Here is an 18,697-nt window from a genome sequence, read left to right on the forward strand (position 1 = left end):
GAGTGGTCTGAGTGGTGTTCACTGATTGTGGGCTATATAGGTATGAACACCTCAGTGTGAGAACCCAGGGTGTAGGCTGTTGTTATTTACATAAATATATTTGCATATTTCCGTTAGGAAACCCTACTCTGTGAAACGTGCGTGTTAAATATCACAATTCGCCTTTGCACTCCTAAACCACGCACTCCTAAATAACACATCTTAGTCCACTCTGCTCGAAACAGATTCTATTGTTGGGAACATAATTCTGTATTGAGATCAAATGTTTCATCGATGAGAAAATTGTCGGCACGACCGGCACTGGGTTTACCCTCACTACCATATTTGGTAGTGAGGAGAAACGTCAAGCAGATTCTTCACATTTATACATCCGGTGAAATATCTGTCTCATTGTTCTATCTGCGCTACAACGGTGGATATTGCTCGTCTGCCTACGGCTAACTCTAGCAGGATTGTAACTGTGCGTGCATGTCGCACGTGGCTGGCTAGTCCAACACTGAACTCTTCATTGAAACAATGCTGAAACGTCAAACCATGGGCAAATCAGTGGTACATTTTAATTTGTGCCGAAATCGAAATTAAAATAAGTTATCTTGCAAATTCAGCAGGCTGTCTTGTGAAATAGACGTTTAGAAGTGTCTTCTTTATTTGATTACTTTGGTGTGGTTATCAATGCACTAGTACCTTTTTTCCCTCTCCTATGAAAAAACAATTCTATTAAGTGGTACAAAAGTTTTACTGTGTGTGAAGTTTCAAATACATTTGTCATTACTAAATGTGTAATGTCATCGGTATTTTAACATTACAATGTTTTAACACACAAAAACAACACAATCTTTGTGAGAGTGGGGGAATCTGATTTAATTGGTCCTCAACTTGTGGCTCAGACACTTCATTCATGATACATGTAGATAGCCCTGAGTTAGCCTGCCCTGGAGCAGGTTAGTTCTGAAGATTTCAGTGACATTTACATTTACCTGGCTAAAAGGAGAGCCACTTCATTGGTAGCAGTTATACCAAGTTAAACTCAAGAGTTGACCAAAGTTACCTCACTAACTCCTCAAACTACATTCGTAGTATAAGGCTCTCCAGCCTGGCTTTTGAATTTTCAGGTATTTACTTAAAAAATAAATGGTAAAATGGTAATGACACAATAATAACCTATGTCACAAGGAAAAGTCTTATCTACTTAACTGTTGCATAGGGAATGAAGAGGAGTAAGTAAGTAGTCGTGCAAGGAATAGTCAGCTCCACTGAGACATGAGCTGTGTTCGAATACCCAGACTAAAATACTGTATGCTACACACTTAATGACTATATACTACATACGACATACTATTAGTTCATTTTAGTATACTATAAACGAACAGTATGCTTTCATTTGAGCGTACTAGCTCTTCGCCTGTCTACTGGAAGTTGATGCTGTTGCTATGCAACCTCTTGATAGCTAGTTAGCTTAACAAATGACTAGTTGGTGACAGTAACTGTGCTGCTGGCAACAATTTAATTACACTTTTTTGCAGACATTTACTGACACCGGCCATATTCAACGGGTGTTGGGCGCTGGTATATTCATTATTCTGTGCTCTGGTACACTTAGACAGAGTGCTCTGAAATCGGAGTAGATAGCCAGAGCGAATTTACAAAAGCACCCAAATGTTCATTTCCTGAAGAATTGCATTATGGGCCCTACAGTACCAAAATAGTGTCCTCTGCGTGTATACTTCATATTTTGGTGAATTTAATACGACATCCGGGAACCTTTGGCATACTATGACCAATAAGCATTCTATATACTCAATTCACATCACAAATAGTGCAGTTAGTGCGGTTAGTATGAGAATTCGAACACAGCTATGCTGTATATAAGAAATCTTCATGTTACTTTTGTATAATGCTACTCAACCAATACTGCTTGGATAGGCTACCACAGTCATCTCCAATGCAACGAGGAGACTACTTCAGATCAGGCAGATTGTATCTACTGGAATCTGAAACAATTCTTCTCTGGTCCCCAATCTGAGACACCACATGTTAGCTGACAATGCATTGGCAATGGTAACCTTTAAATTCAACACCTTAGCCCACCACACTGACCCCCTCATGACCTCTGATGACCCTTCACACAAACAGCCTTTCAGGTGAACACAAACTAGTGAACTTCTATATGGGTAAATTACTTCAGACAAATAGCTTGGTTGTATGTATCGGTAACAGCATAGATTTGGTGCTATATTGGTGGAAGGCACTGACAACCCTCAGGGAATTGCAGATGGTCTTTAAATGGGCAAAATGGAACAGCATTGGAAAAGTGTTCTGTTACAGTTAGAAGAAACCGTATCACTCATCCATTTTTAATGCACAGCAATGGCAGCAGATTTGAGTGGTAACTGAGAGAAGTCTCCGGGGATAATAACTCCAGAACATTTCTACAACTTCATTTAATTTAGCTTTGTTTCAAACAAATTATATCACACATTTTATTAATCATAGTAGGCTAGTTCTAAATTAACTATGGCATGTATCTCTAAATAATGTAGCATGCAATGTTAAAAGGTATGGTTTACTTTATCGTCAGTGTAACATCTTAAAAGAAGAATACTTTATTGCCCATGTTTACAGAAAACAGAAATGTGTCTTGTTTTACGTTTCAATTGTCAGGAGATGGCGTCCAGGATCGCTCCCCACCAGATTTTAACTTTGGGCCTGGGATTCAAACCTGCAACCCTTGAGGTTGCTGCTGCCTGAAAAATGCTACCTGCCAAAACCGAACCAGAGACCATCAGATCTTCAGTCTAACGCCCTACTGCGCCAAGGATATCGCTCATTAGACAAGGTTTTCCACCAGGAATTAACAAGTGTTGCGAATTCGGGGGGTATTTTCTACCAAGAATGGACATACTCACCGATGCCGACCCTGTATCGAATCCCGACACTGCTGCTGTATTTAGAGTTGAATCTTTCTTTTTTTATGCTTTCTTTTCCTACTGTGAAAATCTGACAGTAGAAAAGCATTGGGCTTCTTCTGACAATTCTCGTGACTCTTACCCCGTAAATCTGTCATCATCATCCATAACTTTTTAATATGAAAACCTGTTTATTTTCGTCAAACTGCTCTCCCTCGTCATGATTCAAACTTGTTAAAGGGTAAATGTGTTAAGCCTAAACACCACAGGAGTTCAATCTTGTTTATCTCAATTAAGAGAAAGGGCTTAATCTATACATTTAAGATAATTTTTACACCGAAAACTTAATGTTAGCGAAATTGTTTTGAATGTAAATCAAGGAAGTAATTGAAGCCGTGACAATGACAAATATACTCAAATTGCTTGAAATCGGTGCACATAGCACACAAAAATATGAACGCAACATGTCAAATGTTGGTCCCATGTTTCACGAGCTGAAATAAAACCCAGAATGTCCATATGCACAAAAAGTGTATTTCTCTCAAATTCTGTGCACAAATTTGTTTACATACCTGTTTGTGAGCATTTCTCATTTGCCAAGATAATCCATCCACTTGACAAGTGTGGCATATCAAGAAACTTATTAAACAGCATGATCATTACACCTTGTCCAGTGCACCTTGTGCTGGGGACAATAAATAAGCCACTCTAAAATGTGCAGTTTTGTCACACAACACAATACCACAGATGTCTCAAGTTTAGGGAGCATGCTCTTGGCATGCTGACTGCAGGAATGTCCACCAGAGCTGTCGATAATTAAATGTTAATTTCTCTACCATAAGCCACCTCCAACGTTGTTTTAGAGAATTTGGCAGTATGTCCAACTGGCCTCACAACTGCAGACCGTGTGTAACCACGACAGCCCAAGACCTCCACATCTGGGTTCTTCACCTGCGGGATCGTCTGAAACCAGCCACCCGTACAGCTTATGAAAACGTGGGTTTCCACAACTGAAGAAATTCCGCACAAACAAGATCCTAAGGCCCATTTTCATGCCATTCATCTGCCGCCATCACCTCATGTTTCAGCATGATAATTCAGGGTCCCATGTCGCAAGAATCTGTACACCATTCCTGGAAGCTGAAAATGGCCCAGGTCTTCCATGGCCTGCATACTCACCAGACATGTCACCATTTAGCATGTATGGGATGCTCTGGATCAACGTGTACGACAACATGTTACAGTTCCCGCCAATATCCAGTATCTTCACACAGCCATTAAAGAGGAGTGGGACCACATTCCACAGGCCACAGGCCTGATCAACTCTATGCAAAGGAGATGTGTCGCACTGCATGAGGCAAACGGTGGTCACCCCAGATACTGACTGGTTTTGAGATCCATGCTCCTACCTTTTTTTTAAAGGTATCTGTAACCAGATGCATATCTGTATTCTTAGTCATGTGAAATCCATAGATTAGGGCCTAAGGAATTTATTTAAATTGACTGATTTCCTTATATGAACTGTAACTCAGTAAAATCTTTGAAATTGTTGCATGTTGCGTTTATATTATTATTCAGTGTAGTTTATACAATGGAGCATTCAAAGACTGACATTAATAGATCAAAATGTGATTAGAGCACATTAGAACACACACACACACAAGCGTAAGTAAGTGCATGTGTATTCAATATCAACAGCAAGCTAGCTGTAGCGTTGGTGAAGTAATTTCAAAGTATCTCATTTTAGCTAGTTGGGTGTGACAAAACAAAGGCCTAATATAAAATCACACAATAATTTCAGCCTAGTATGGCAATATTGGGGCTGACAGATTATTTTGATGATTATGTGACAAACTATTCAGAATATCTGTCAAGGAGAGCAGGAAATGTGGAAACAAATATGCTTGAAGGAAATGAGACTCAAGCATAATTTATGCAAATGACATTTAGGCTACAAGGGATTAATCACAAATTAAATGTGTAAAGTAGTACAAATACATGTACAGTAGCTAGTTGTGCAAGACATTTTATCGATAAAAGGATATGTAGCATATTGTTTTTAAATATTTGCATGCTTTCTCCTCCCAGTAAAAAACAGCTGATTCAAAGGGGGTGTAGCGGATCTCAAAACTCTTCTGCGAAGGACTCAGGATACTCTTGTGCTTCCTCTCTGGGAGAAGGCTCCTCTGTTGGCCTTTTCTCAATTAGATTTGCTCAAGGCCTGCGTCCTCTCTTCTGTGTCCTCTCTCGCCTTCTATTGAAAAAGTTAAAATTACATTTACAGTGTTGGATCCCAAAATAAATTGAGTCAGACGTGAAAGACAAATTGGAATTCGTAGCATATCATACGTTTAGCAAAATCTTAACATATTGTACATTTTGCCAATTTGTAATGTATTGTACGTTTTGGAAATTCTTAACATCATACAAATTGTAATTCATATCATATGAAATGGATGTGAAATGTAACATATCATTTTAAATGGAGTATCTTTGATATACATACAGAATAATATGAAATGCTCTGAGTATAGGTTGGGTCACGGAGAAAGGATGGAGGAGTTGAGGAGAGTTTAGGGTTTTGTCCAACCCATAATCTCCCAACTAAATGTTCCCTTTGAACCTGTGTTTCCAACCAGCTGCCCTCCATTTTCAGGCCAAATTTAGAAGTCTCGCAAAATGAACACTTGCCGAAACCCGGGATCGAACCAGGGACCTAACCAGGGACCTTTAGATCTTCAGTCTAACGCTCTCCCAACTGAGCTATTTCGGCCACGCTGTTAAAATATTATTTCTCATTCTTTTCTAAGGTGTCTTGTTAGCTGGCTGATTTATTTAGTTGTCTTTAGGATATTTTCTATTAATCTTTCTCAAACCACGCATGACAAATGCTCCCACATGGATGGAATAATCACGTCCTTTTCCAAACTGCTAGAAGACAATGCTTCCACCTGCTGGTGACAAACTCACACATACTTTTAGTTATTATTAGGCGAACCTTTTAGTGATTACATGTACGAAAAGGAGCCTCAGTTGATCTGGAGTCATCTTGCTAACAGACACAGGCTCTCAATGTGTAATGGAAGTTCAAGAACTGCTCAGATAAAATTACCTGTTATTTCATCCATTGTCCATGAGAGGGTGGTTGTGTTTACCCTTCAGGATGATGCAATATTAATGTGGTCTAAAACTCAACCATTCTATTAGTGGTCTAACCCAACCATTCTATTAGTTATAGTTTATGTATAAGTTATCGTATTGCTTACAAACACCATATTAACACATTATTTGAAAACAAAGTTTCCTTTTATTTTGTGAATTGATAACTGAATGTAGGTATAATTTCTATTGCATAAAGGCTTTTAGAAATATTTTTCATTCGTGGTTTACCTTCGCTGAATTGGCCACATGTAAAACATAGCAGAGGATGGTTTCGATCCATCGACCTCTGGGTTATGGGCCCAGCACGCTTCCGCTGCGCCACTCTGCTATCTGGTAATAGTTGGAGGGGATGTAGCCTTTGTAACTCAGTAAAATCTTTGAAATTGTTGTATGTTGCGTTTATATTATTATTCAGTGTAGTTTATACAATGGAGCATTGTGATGGCTGTTTAACAGTCTGATGGCCATGAGATAGAAGCTGTTTTTCAGTCTCTCGGTCCCAGCTTTGATGCACCTGTACTGACCTCGCCTTCTGGATGATAGCGGGGTGAACAGGCAGTGGCTCGGGTGGTTGATGTCCTTGATGATCTTTATGGCCTTCCTGTGACATCGGGTGGTGTAGGTGTCCTGGAGGGCAGGTAGTTTGCCCCCGGTGATGCGTTGTGCAGACCTCACTACCCTCTGGAGAGCCTTACGGTTGTGGGCGGAGCAGTTGCCGTACCAGGCAGTGATACAGCCCGCCAAGATGCTCTCGATTGTGCATCTATAGAAGTTTGTGAGTGCTTTTGGTGACAAGCCAAATTTCTTCAGCCTCCTGAGGTTGAAGAGGCGCTGCTGCGCCTTCTTCACGATGCTGTCTGTGTGAGTGGACCAATTCAGTTTGTCTGTGATGTGTATACCGAGGAACTTAAAACTTGCTACCCTCTCCACTACTGTTCCATCGATGTGGATAGGGGGGTGTTCCCTCTGCTGTTTCCTGAAGTCCACAATCATCATCTCCTTAGTTTTGTTGACGTTGAGTGTGAGGTTATTTTCCTGACGCCACACTCCGAGGGCCCTCACCTCCTCCCTGTGGGCCGTCTCGTCGTTGTTGGTAATCAAGCCTACCACTTTTGTGTCGTCCGCAAACTTGATGATTGAGTTGGAGGCGTGCGTGGCTACGCAGTCGTGGGTGAACAGGGAGTACAGGAGAGGGCTCAGAACGCACCCTTGTGGGGCCCCAGTGTTGAGTATCAGCGGGGTGGAGATGTTGTTGCCTACCCTCACCACCTGGGGGCGGCCCGTCAGGAAGTCCAGTACCCAGTTGCACAGGGCGGGGTCGAGACCCAGGGTCTCGAGCTTAATGACGAGTTTGGAGGGTACTATGGTGTTGAATGCCGAGCTGTAGTCGATGAACAGCATTCTCACATAGGTATTCCTCTTGTCCAGATGGGTTAGGGCAGTGTGCAGTGTGGTTGAGATTGCATCGTCTGTGGACCTATTTGGGCGGTAAGCAAATTGGAGTGGGTCTAGGTGTCAGGTAGGGTGGAGGTGATATGGTCCTTGACTAGTCTCTCAAAGCACTTCATGATGACGGAAGTGAGTGCTTCGGGGCGGTAGTCGTTTAACTCAGTTACCTTAGCTTTCTTGGGAACAGGAACAACGGTGGCCCTCTTGAAGCATGTGGGAACAGCAGACTGGTATAGGGATTGATTGAATATGTCCGTAAACACACCGGCCAGCTGGTCTGCGCATGCTCTGAGGGCGCGGCTGGGGATGCCGTCTGGGCCTGCAGCCTTGCGAGGGTTAACACGTTTAAATGTCTTACTCACCTCGCTGCAGTGAAGGAGAGTCTGCATGTTTTCGTTGCAGGCCGTGTCAGTGGCACTGTATTGTCCTCAAAGCGGGTAAAAAAGTTATTTAGTCTGCCTGGGAGCAAGACATCCTGGTCCGTGACTGGGCTGGGTTTCTTCTTGTAGTCCGTGATTGACTGTAGACCCTGCCACATGCCTCTTGTGTCAGAGCCGTTGAATTGAGATTCTACTTTGTCTCTGTACTGACGCTTGGCTTGTTTGATAGCCTTGCGGAGGGAATAGCTGCACTTTTTGTATTCGGTCATGTTACCAGTCACCTTGCCCTGATTAAAAGCAGTGGTTCGCGCTTTCAGTTTCACGCGAATGCTGCCATCAATCCACGGTTTCTGGTTAGGGAATGTTTTAATCGTTGCTATGGGAACGACTTCTTCAACGCACGTTCTAATGAACTCGCACACCGAATCAGCGTATTCGTCAATATTGTTATCTGACGCAATACGAAACATAACCCAGTCCACGTGATGTAAGCAGTCTTGGAGTGTGGAGTCAGCTTGGTCGGACCAGCGTTGGACAGACCTCAGCGTGGGAGCCTCTTGTTTTAGTTTCTGTCTGTAGGCAGGGATCAACAAAATGGAGTCCTGGTCAGCTTTTCCGAAAGGAGGGCGGGGCAGGGCCTTATATGCGTCGCGGAAGTTAGAGTAACAATGATCCAAGGTTTTTCCACCCCTGGTTGCGCAATTGATATGCTGATAAAATTTAGGGAGTCTTGTTTTCAGATTAGCCTTGTTAAAATCCCCAGCTACAATGAATGCAGCCTCCGGATAAATGGATTCCAGTTTGCAAAGAGTCAAATAAAGTTTGTTCAGAGCCATCGATGTGTCTGCTTGGGGGATAGAATTCTCTTGGTAGATAATGCGGTCTACATTTGATTGTGAGAGTTTAGGGTTTTGTCCAACCCATAATCTCCCAACTAAATGTTCCATTTGAACCTGTGTTTCCAACCAGCTGCCCTCCATTTTCAGGCCAAATTTAGAAGTCTCGCAAAATGAACACTTGCCGAAACCCGGGATCGAACCAGGGACCTTTAGATCTTCAGTCTAACGCTCTCCCAACTGAGCTATTTCGGCCACCCTGTTAAAATGTCTCGTTAACTGTCTTGTTAACTGGCTGATTTATTTAGTTGACTTTAGGATATTTTCTTTTCTATTAATCTTTCTCGAACCACGCATGACAAATGCTCCCACATGGATGGAATAATCACGTCCTTTTCCAAACTGCTAGAAGACAATGCTTCCACCTGCTGGTGACAAACTCACACATACTTTTAGTTATTATTAGGCGAACCTTTTAGTGATTACATGTACGAAAAGGAGCCTCAGTTGATCTGGAGTCATCTTGCTAACAGACACAGGCTCTCAATGTGTAATGGAAGTTCAAGAACTGCTCAGATAAAATGACCTGTTATTTCATCCATTGTCCATGAGAGGGTGGTTGTGTTTACCCTTCAGGATGATGCAATATTAATGTGGTCTAAAACTCAACCATTCTATTAGTGGTCTAACTCAACCATTCTATTAGTTATAGTTTATGTATAAGTTATCGTATTGCTTACAAACACCATATTAACACATTATTTGAAAACAAAGTTTCCTTTTATTTTGTGAATTGATAACTGAATGTAGGTATAATTTCTATTGCATAAAGGCTTTTAGAAATATTTTTCATTCGTGGTTTACCTTCGCTGAATTGGCCACATGTAAAACATAGCAGAGGATGGTTTCGATCCATCGACCTCTGGGTTATGGGCCCAGCACGCTTCCGCTGCGCCACTCTGCTATCTGATAATAGTTGGAGGGGATGTAGCCTTTGTAACTCAGTAAAATCTTTGAAATTGTTGTATGTTGCGTTTATATTATTATTCAGTGTAGTTTATACAATGGAGCATTGTGATGGCTGTTTAACAGTCTGATGGCCATGAGATAGAAGCTGTTTTTCAGTCTCTCGGTCCCAGCTTTGATGCACCTGTACTGACCTCGCCTTCTGGATGATAGCGGGGTGAACAGGCAGTGGCTCGGGTGGTTGATGTCCTTGATGATCTTTATGGCCTTCCTGTGACATCGGGTGGTGTAGGTGTCCTGGAGGGCAGGTAGTTTGCCCCCGGTGATGCGTTGTGCAGACCTCACTACCCTCTGGAGAGCCTTACGGTTGTGGGCGGAGCAGTTGCCGTACCAGGCAGTGATACAGCCCGCCAGGATGCTCTCGATTGTGCATCTATAGAAGTTTGTGAGTGCTTTTGGTGACAAGCCAAATTTCTTCAGCCTCCTGAGGTTGAAGAGGCGCTGCTGCGCCTTCTTCACGATGCTGTCTGTGTGAGTGGACCAATTCAGTTTGTCTGTGATGTGTATACCGAGGAACTTAAAACTTGCTACCCTCTCCACTACTGTTCCATCGATGTGGATAGGGGGGTGTTCCCTCTGCTGTTTCCTGAAGTCCACAATCATCATCTCCTTAGTTTTGTTGACGTTGAGTGTGAGGTTATTTTCCTGACGCCACACTCCGAGGGCCCTCACCTCCTCCCTGTGGGCCGTCTCGTCGTTGTTGGTAATCAAGCCTACCACTTTTGTGTCGTCCGCAAACTTGATGATTGAGTTGGAGGCGTGCGTGGCTACGCAGTCGTGGGTGAACAGGGAGTACAGGAGAGGGCTCAGAACGCACCCTTGTGGGGCCCCAGTGTTGAGTATCAGCGGGGTGGAGATGTTGTTGCCTACCCTCACCACCTGGGGGCGGCCCGTCAGGAAGTCCAGTACCCAGTTGCACAGGGCGGGGTCGAGACCCAGGGTCTCGAGCTTAATGACGAGTTTGGAGGGTACTATGGTGTTGAATGCCGAGCTGTAGTCGATGAACAGCATTCTCACATAGGTATTCCTCTTGTCCAGATGGGTTAGGGCAGTGTGCAGTGTGGTTGAGATTGCATCGTCTGTGGACCTATTTGGGCGGTAAGCAAATTGGAGTGGGTCTAGGTGTCAGGTAGGGTGGAGGTGATATGGTCCTTGACTAGTCTCTCAAAGCACTTCATGATGACGGAAGTGAGTGCTTCGGGGCGGTAGTCGTTTAACTCAGTTACCTTAGCTTTCTTGGGAACAGGAACAACGGTGGCCCTCTTGAAGCATGTGGGAACAGCAGACTGGTATAGGGATTGATTGAATATGTCCGTAAACACACCGGCCAGCTGGTCTGCGCATGCTCTGAGGGCGCGGCTGGGGATGCCGTCTGGGCCTGCAGCCTTGCGAGGGTTAACACGTTTAAATGTCTTACTCACCTCGCTGCAGTGAAGGAGAGTCTGCATGTTTTCGTTGCAGGCCGTGTCAGTGGCACTGTATTGTCCTCAAAGCGGGTAAAAAAAGTTATTTAGTCTGCCTGGGAGCAAGACATCCTGGTCCGTGACTGGGCTGGGTTTCTTCTTGTAGTCCGTGATTGACTGTAGACCCTGCCACATGCCTCTTGTGTCAGAGCCGTTGAATTGAGATTCTACTTTGTCTCTGTACTGACGCTTGGCTTGTTTGATAGCCTTGCGGAGGGAATAGCTGCACTTTTTGTATTCGGTCATGTGACCAGTCACCTTGCCCTGATTAAAAGCAGTGGTTCGCGCTTTCAGTTTCACGCGAATGCTGCCATCAATCCACGGTTTCTGGTTAGGGAATGTTTTAATCGTTGCTATGGGAACGACTTCTTCAACGCACGTTCTAATGAACTCGCACACCGAATCAGCGTATTCGTCAATATTGTTATCTGACGCAATACGAAACATAACCCAGTCCACGTGATGTAAGCAGTCTTGGAGTGTGGAGTCAGCTTGGTCGGACCAGCGTTGGACAGACCTCAGCGTGGGAGCCTCTTGTTTTAGTTTCTGTCTGTAGGCAGGGATCAACAAAATGGAGTCCTGGTCAGCTTTTCCGAAAGGAGGGCGGGGCAGGGCCTTATATGCGTCGCGGAAGTTAGAGTAACAATGATCCAAGGTTTTTCCACCCCTGGTTGCGCAATTGATATGCTGATAAAATTTAGGGAGTCTTGTTTTCAGATTAGCCTTGTTAAAATCCCCAGCTACAATGAATGCAGCCTCCGGATAAATGGATTCCAGTTTGCAAAGAGTCAAATAAAGTTTGTTCAGAGCCATCGATGTGTGTCTGCTTGGGGGATAGAATTCTCTTGGTAGATAATGCGGTCTACATTTGATTGTGAGAGTTTAGGGTTTTGTCCAACCCATAATCTCCCAACTAAATGTTCCATTTGAACCTGTGTTTCCAACCAGCTGCCCTCCATTTTCAGGCCAAATTTAGAAGTCTCGCAAAATGAACACTTGCCGAAACCCGGGATCGAACCAGGGACCTTTAGATCTTCAGTCTAACGCTCTCCCAACTGAGCTATTTCGGCCACCCTGTTAAAATGTCTCGTTAACTGTCTTGTTAACTGGCTGATTTATTTAGTTGACTTTAGGATATTTTCTTTTCTATTAATCTTTCTCGAACCACGCATGACAAATGCTCCCACATGGATGGAATAATCACGTCCTTTTCCAAACTGCTAGAAGACAATGCTTCCACCTGCTGCTGACAAACTCACACATACTTTTAGTTATTATTAGGCGAACCTTTTAGTGATTACATGTACGAAAAGGAGCCTCAGTTGATCTGGAGTCATCTTGCTAACAGACACAGGCTCTCAATGTGTAATGGAAGTTCAAGAACTGCTCAGATAAAATGACCTGTTATTTCATCCATTGTCCATGAGAGGGTGGTTGTGTTTACCCTTCAGGATGATGCAATATTAATGTGGTCTAAAACTCAACCATTCTATTAGTGGTCTAACTCAACCATTCTATTAGTTATAGTTTATGTATAAGTTATCGTATTGCTTACAAACACCATATTAACACATTATTTGAAAACAAAGTTTCCTTTTATTTTGTGAATTGATAACTGAATGTAGGTATAATTTCTATTGCATAAAGGCTTTTAGAAATATTTTTCATTCGTGGTTTACCTTCGCTGAATTGGCCACATGTAAAACATAGCAGAGGATGGTTTCGATCCATCGACCTCTGGGTTATGGGCCCAGCACGCTTCCGCTGCGCCACTCTGCTATCTGATAATAGTTGGAGGGGATGTAGCCTTTGTAACTCAGTAAAATCTTTGAAATTGTTGTATGTTGCGTTTATATTATTATTCAGTGTAGTTTATACAATGGAGCATTGTGATGGCTGTTTAACAGTCTGATGGCCATGAGATAGAAGCTGTTTTTCAGTCTCTCGGTCCCAGCTTTGATGCACCTGTACTGACCTCGCCTTCTGGATGATAGCGGGGTGAACAGGCAGTGGCTCGGGTGGTTGATGTCCTTGATGATCTTTATGGCCTTCCTGTGACATCGGGTGGTGTAGGTGTCCTGGAGGGCAGGTAGTTTGCCCCCGGTGATGCGTTGTGCAGACCTCACTACCCTCTGGAGAGCCTTACGGTTGTGGGCGGAGCAGTTGCCGTACCAGGCAGTGATACAGCCCGCCAGGATGCTCTCGATTGTGCATCTATAGAAGTTTGTGAGTGCTTTTGGTGACAAGCCAAATTTCTTCAGCCTCCTGAGGTTGAAGAGGCGCTGCTGCGCCTTCTTCACGATGCTGTCTGTGTGAGTGGACCAATTCAGTTTGTCTGTGATGTGTATACCGAGGAACTTAAAACTTGCTACCCTCTCCACTACTGTTCCATCGATGTGGATAGGGGGGTGTTCCCTCTGCTGTTTCCTGAAGTCCACAATCATCATCTCCTTAGTTTTGTTGACGTTGAGTGTGAGGTTATTTTCCTGACGCCACACTCCGAGGGCCCTCACCTCCTCCCTGTGGGCCGTCTCGTCGTTGTTGGTAATCAAGCCTACCACTTTTGTGTCGTCCGCAAACTTGATGATTGAGTTGGAGGCGTGCGTGGCTACGCAGTCGTGGGTGAACAGGGAGTACAGGAGAGGGCTCAGAACGCACCCTTGTGGGGCCCCAGTGTTGAGTATCAGCGGGGTGGAGATGTTGTTGCCTACCCTCACCACCTGGGGGCGGCCCGTCAGGAAGTCCAGTACCCAGTTGCACAGGGCGGGGTCGAGACCCAGGGTCTCGAGCTTAATGACGAGTTTGGAGGGTACTATGGTGTTGAATGCCGAGCTGTAGTCGATGAACAGCATTCTCACATAGGTATTCCTCTTGTCCAGATGGGTTAGGGCAGTGTGCAGTGTGGTTGAGATTGCATCGTCTGTGGACCTATTTGGGCGGTAAGCAAATTGGAGTGGGTCTAGGTGTCAGGTAGGGTGGAGGTGATATGGTCCTTGACTAGTCTCTCAAAGCACTTCATGATGACGGAAGTGAGTGCTTCGGGGCGGTAGTCGTTTAACTCAGTTACCTTAGCTTTCTTGGGAACAGGAACAACGGTGGCCCTCTTGAAGCATGTGGGAACAGCAGACTGGTATAGGGATTGATTGAATATGTCCGTAAACACACCGGCCAGCTGGTCTGCGCATGCTCTGAGGGCGCGGCTGGGGATGCCGTCTGGGCCTGCAGCCTTGCGAGGGTTAACACGTTTAAATGTCTTACTCACCTCGCTGCAGTGAAGGAGAGTCTGCATGTTTTCGTTGCAGGCCGTGTCAGTGGCACTGTATTGTCCTCAAAGCGGGTAAAAAAAGTTATTTAGTCTGCCTGGGAGCAAGACATCCTGGTCCGTGACTGGGCTGGGTTTCTTCTTGTAGTCCGTGATTGACTGTAGACCCTGCCACATGCCTCTTGTGTCAGAGCCGTTGAATTGAGATTCTACTTTGTCTCTGTACTGACGCTTGGCTTGTTTGATAGCCTTGCGGAGGGAATAGCTGCACTTTTTGTATTCGGTCATGTGACCAGTCACCTTGCCCTGATTAAAAGCAGTGGTTCGCGCTTTCAGTTTCACGCGAATGCTGCCATCAATCCACGGTTTCTGGTTAGGGAATGTTTTAATCGTTGCTATGGGAACGACTTCTTCAACGCACGTTCTAATGAACTCGCACACCGAATCAGCGTATTCGTCAATATTGTTATCTGACGCAATACGAAACATAACCCAGTCCACGTGATGTAAGCAGTCTTGGAGTGTGGAGTCAGCTTGGTCGGACCAGCGTTGGACAGACCTCAGCGTGGGAGCCTCTTGTTTTAGTTTCTGTCTGTAGGCAGGGATCAACAAAATGGAGTCCTGGTCAGCTTTTCCGAAAGGAGGGCGGGGCAGGGCCTTATATGCGTCGCGGAAGTTAGAGTAACAATGATCCAAGGTTTTTCCACCCCTGGTTGCGCAATTGATATGCTGATAAAATTTAGGGAGTCTTGTTTTCAGATTAGCCTTGTTAAAATCCCCAGCTACAATGAATGCAGCCTCCGGATAAATGGATTCCAGTTTGCAAAGAGTCAAATAAAGTTTGTTCAGAGCCATCGATGTGTCTGCTTGGGGGATAGAATTCTCTTGGTAGATAATGCGGTCTACATTTGATTGTGAGAGTTTAGGGTTTTGTCCAACCCATAATCTCCCAACTAAATGTTCCATTTGAACCTGTGTTTCCAACCAGCTGCCCTCCATTTTCAGGCCAAATTTAGAAGTCTCGCAAAATGAACACTTGCCGAAACCCGGGATCGAACCAGGGACCTTTAGATCTTCAGTCTAACGCTCTCCCAACTGAGCTATTTCGGCCACCCTGTTAAAATGTCTCGTTAACTGTCTTGTTAACTGGCTGATTTATTTAGTTGACTTTAGGATATTTTCTTTTCTATTAATCTTTCTCGAACCACGCATGACAAATGCTCCCACATGGATGGAATAATCACGTCCTTTTCCAAACTGCTAGAAGACAATGCTTCCACCTGCTGGTGACAAACTCACACATACTTTTAGTTATTATTAGGCGAACCTTTTAGTGATTACATGTACGAAAAGGAGCCTCAGTTGATCTGGAGTCATCTTGCTAACAGACACAGGCTCTCAATGTGTAATGGAAGTTCAAGAACTGCTCAGATAAAATGACCTGTTATTTCATCCATTGTCCATGAGAGGGTGGTTGTGTTTACCCTTCAGGATGATGCAATATTAATGTGGTCTAAAACTCAACCATTCTATTAGTGGTCTAACTCAACCATTCTATTAGTTATAGTTTATGTATAAGTTATCGTATTGCTTACAAACACCATATTAACACATTATTTGAAAACAAAGTTTCCTTTTATTTTGTGAATTGATAACTGAATGTAGGTATAATTTCTATTGCATAAAGGCTTTTAGAAATATTTTTCATTCGTGGTTTACCTTCGCTGAATTGGCCACATGTAAAACATAGCAGAGGATGGTTTCGATCCATCGACCTCTGGGTTATGGGCCCAGCACGCTTCCGCTGCGCCACTCTGCTATCTGATAATAGTTGGAGGGGATGTAGCCTTTGTAACTCAGTAAAATCTTTGAAATTGTTGTATGTTGCGTTTATATTATTATTCAGTGTAGTTTATACAATGGAGCATTGTGATGGCTGTTTAACAGTCTGATGGCCATGAGATAGAAGCTGTTTTTCAGTCTCTCGGTCCCAGCTTTGATGCACCTGTACTGACCTCGCCTTCTGGATGATAGCGGGGTGAACAGGCAGTGGCTCGGGTGGTTGATGTCCTTGATGATCTTTATGGCCTTCCTGTGACATCGGGTGGTGTAGGTGTCCTGGAGGGCAGGTAGTTTGCCCCCGGTGATGCGTTGTGCAGACCTCACTACCCTCTGGAGAGCCTTACGGTTGTGGGCGGAGCAGTTGCCGTACCAGGCAGTGATACAGCCCGCCAGGATGCTCTCGATTGTGCATCTATAGAAGTTTGTGAGTGCTTTTGGTGACAAGCCAAATTTCTTCAGCCTCCTGAGGTTGAAGAGGCGCTGCTGCGCCTTCTTCACGATGCTGTCTGTGTGAGTGGACCAATTCAGTTTGTCTGTGATGTGTATACCGAGGAACTTAAAACTTGCTACCCTCTCCACTACTGTTCCATCGATGTGGATAGGGGGGTGTTCCCTCTGCTGTTTCCTGAAGTCCACAATCATCATCTCCTTAGTTTTGTTGACGTTGAGTGTGAGGTTATTTTCCTGACGCCACACTCCGAGGGCCCTCACCTCCTCCCTGTGGGCCGTCTCGTCGTTGTTGGTAATCAAGCCTACCACTTTTGTGTCGTCCGCAAACTTGATGATTGAGTTGGAGGCGTGCGTGGCTACGCAGTCGTGGGTGAACAGGGAGTACAGGAGAGGGCTCAGAACGCACCCTTGTGGGGCCCCAGTGTTGAGTATCAGCGGGGTGGAGATGTTGTTGCCTACCCTCACCACCTGGGGGCGGCCCGTCAGGAAGTCCAGTACCCAGTTGCACAGGGCGGGGTCGAGACCCAGGGTCTCGAGCTTAATGACGAGTTTGGAGGGTACTATGGTGTTGAATGCCGAGCTGTAGTCGATGAACAGCATTCTCACATAGGTATTCCTCTTGTCCAGATGGGTTAGGGCAGTGTGCAGTGTGGTTGAGATTGCATCGTCTGTGGACCTATTTGGGCGGTAAGCAAATTGGAGTGGGTCTAGGTGTCAGGTAGGGTGGAGGTGATATGGTCCTTGACTAGTCTCTCAAAGCACTTCATGATGACGGAAGTGAGTGCTTCGGGCGGTAGTCGTTTAACTCAGTTACCTTAGCTTTCTTGGGAACAGGAACAACGGTGGCCCTCTTGAAGCATGTGGGAACAGCAGACTGGTATAGGGATTGATTGAATATGTCCGTAAACACACCGGCCAGCTGGTCTGCGCATGCTCTGAGGGCGCGGCTGGGGATGCCGTCTGGGCCTGCAGCCTTGCGAGGGTTAACACGTTTAAATGTCTTACTCACCTCGCTGCAGTGAAGGAGAGTCTGCATGTTTTCGTTGCAGGCCGTGTCAGTGGCACTGTATTGTCCTCAAAGCGGGTAAAAAAGTTATTTAGTCTGCCTGGGAGCAAGACATCCTGGTCCGTGACTGGGCTGGGTTTCTTCTTGTAGTCCGTGATTGACTGTAGACCCTGCCACATGCCTCTTGTGTCAGAGCCGTTGAATTGAGATTCTACTTTGTCTCTGTACTGACGCTTGGCTTGTTTGATAGCCTTGCGGAGGGAATAGCTGCACTTTTTGTATTCGGTCATGTTACCAGTCACCTTGCCCTGATTAAAAGCAGTGGTTCGCGCTTTCAGTTTCACGCGAATGCTGCCATCAATCCACGGTTTCTGGTTAGGGAATGTTTTAATCGTTGCTATGGGAACGACTTCTTCAACGCACGTTCTAATGAACTCGCACACCGAATCAGCGTATTCGTCAATATTGTTATCTGACGCAATACGAAACATAACCCAGTCCACGTGATGTAAGCAGTCTTGGAGTGTGGAGTCAGCTTGGTCGGACCAGCGTTGGACAGACCTCAGCGTGGGAGCCTCTTGTTTTAGTTTCTGTCTGTAGGCAGGGATCAACAAAATGGAGTCCTGGTCAGCTTTTCCGAAAGGAGGGCGGGGCAGGGCCTTATATGCGTCGCGGAAGTTAGAGTAACAATGATCCAAGGTTTTTCCACCCCTGGTTGCGCAATTGATATGCTGATAAAATTTAGGGAGTCTTGTTTTCAGATTAGCCTTGTTAAAATCCCCAGCTACAATGAATGCAGCCTCCGGATAAATGGATTCCAGTTTGCAAAGAGTCAAATAAAGTTTGTTCAGAGCCATCGATGTGTCTGCTTGGGGGATAGAATTCTCTTGGTAGATAATGCGGTCTACATTTGAT

General features: G+C 44.8%; 4 non-coding genes across 4 annotated transcripts; all 4 read right to left on the reverse strand.

Moving 5' to 3' along the window:
- Positions 1-5,594: 5,594 nt before the first annotated feature.
- trnaf-gaa (transfer RNA phenylalanine (anticodon GAA)) lies at positions 5,595-5,679 on the reverse strand. The gene has a single exon. It is a non-coding gene; the product is annotated as a tRNA-Phe (tRNA).
- Positions 5,680-8,915: 3,236 nt separating this feature from the next.
- trnaf-gaa (transfer RNA phenylalanine (anticodon GAA)) lies at positions 8,916-8,988 on the reverse strand. The gene has a single exon. It is a non-coding gene; the product is annotated as a tRNA-Phe (tRNA).
- Positions 8,989-12,219: 3,231 nt separating this feature from the next.
- Positions 12,220-12,292, reverse strand: trnaf-gaa (transfer RNA phenylalanine (anticodon GAA)). The gene has a single exon. It is a non-coding gene; the product is annotated as a tRNA-Phe (tRNA).
- A 3,229-nt stretch (positions 12,293-15,521) lies between these two features.
- trnaf-gaa (transfer RNA phenylalanine (anticodon GAA)) lies at positions 15,522-15,594 on the reverse strand. Its single transcript has one exon. It is a non-coding gene; the product is annotated as a tRNA-Phe (tRNA).
- Between the last annotated feature and the right edge of the window lie 3,103 nt (positions 15,595-18,697).

This window comes from Oncorhynchus keta, chromosome 14 (genome assembly GCF_023373465.1).
Source record: "Oncorhynchus keta strain PuntledgeMale-10-30-2019 chromosome 14, Oket_V2, whole genome shotgun sequence".
NCBI lineage: Eukaryota > Metazoa > Chordata > Actinopteri > Salmoniformes > Salmonidae > Oncorhynchus > Oncorhynchus keta.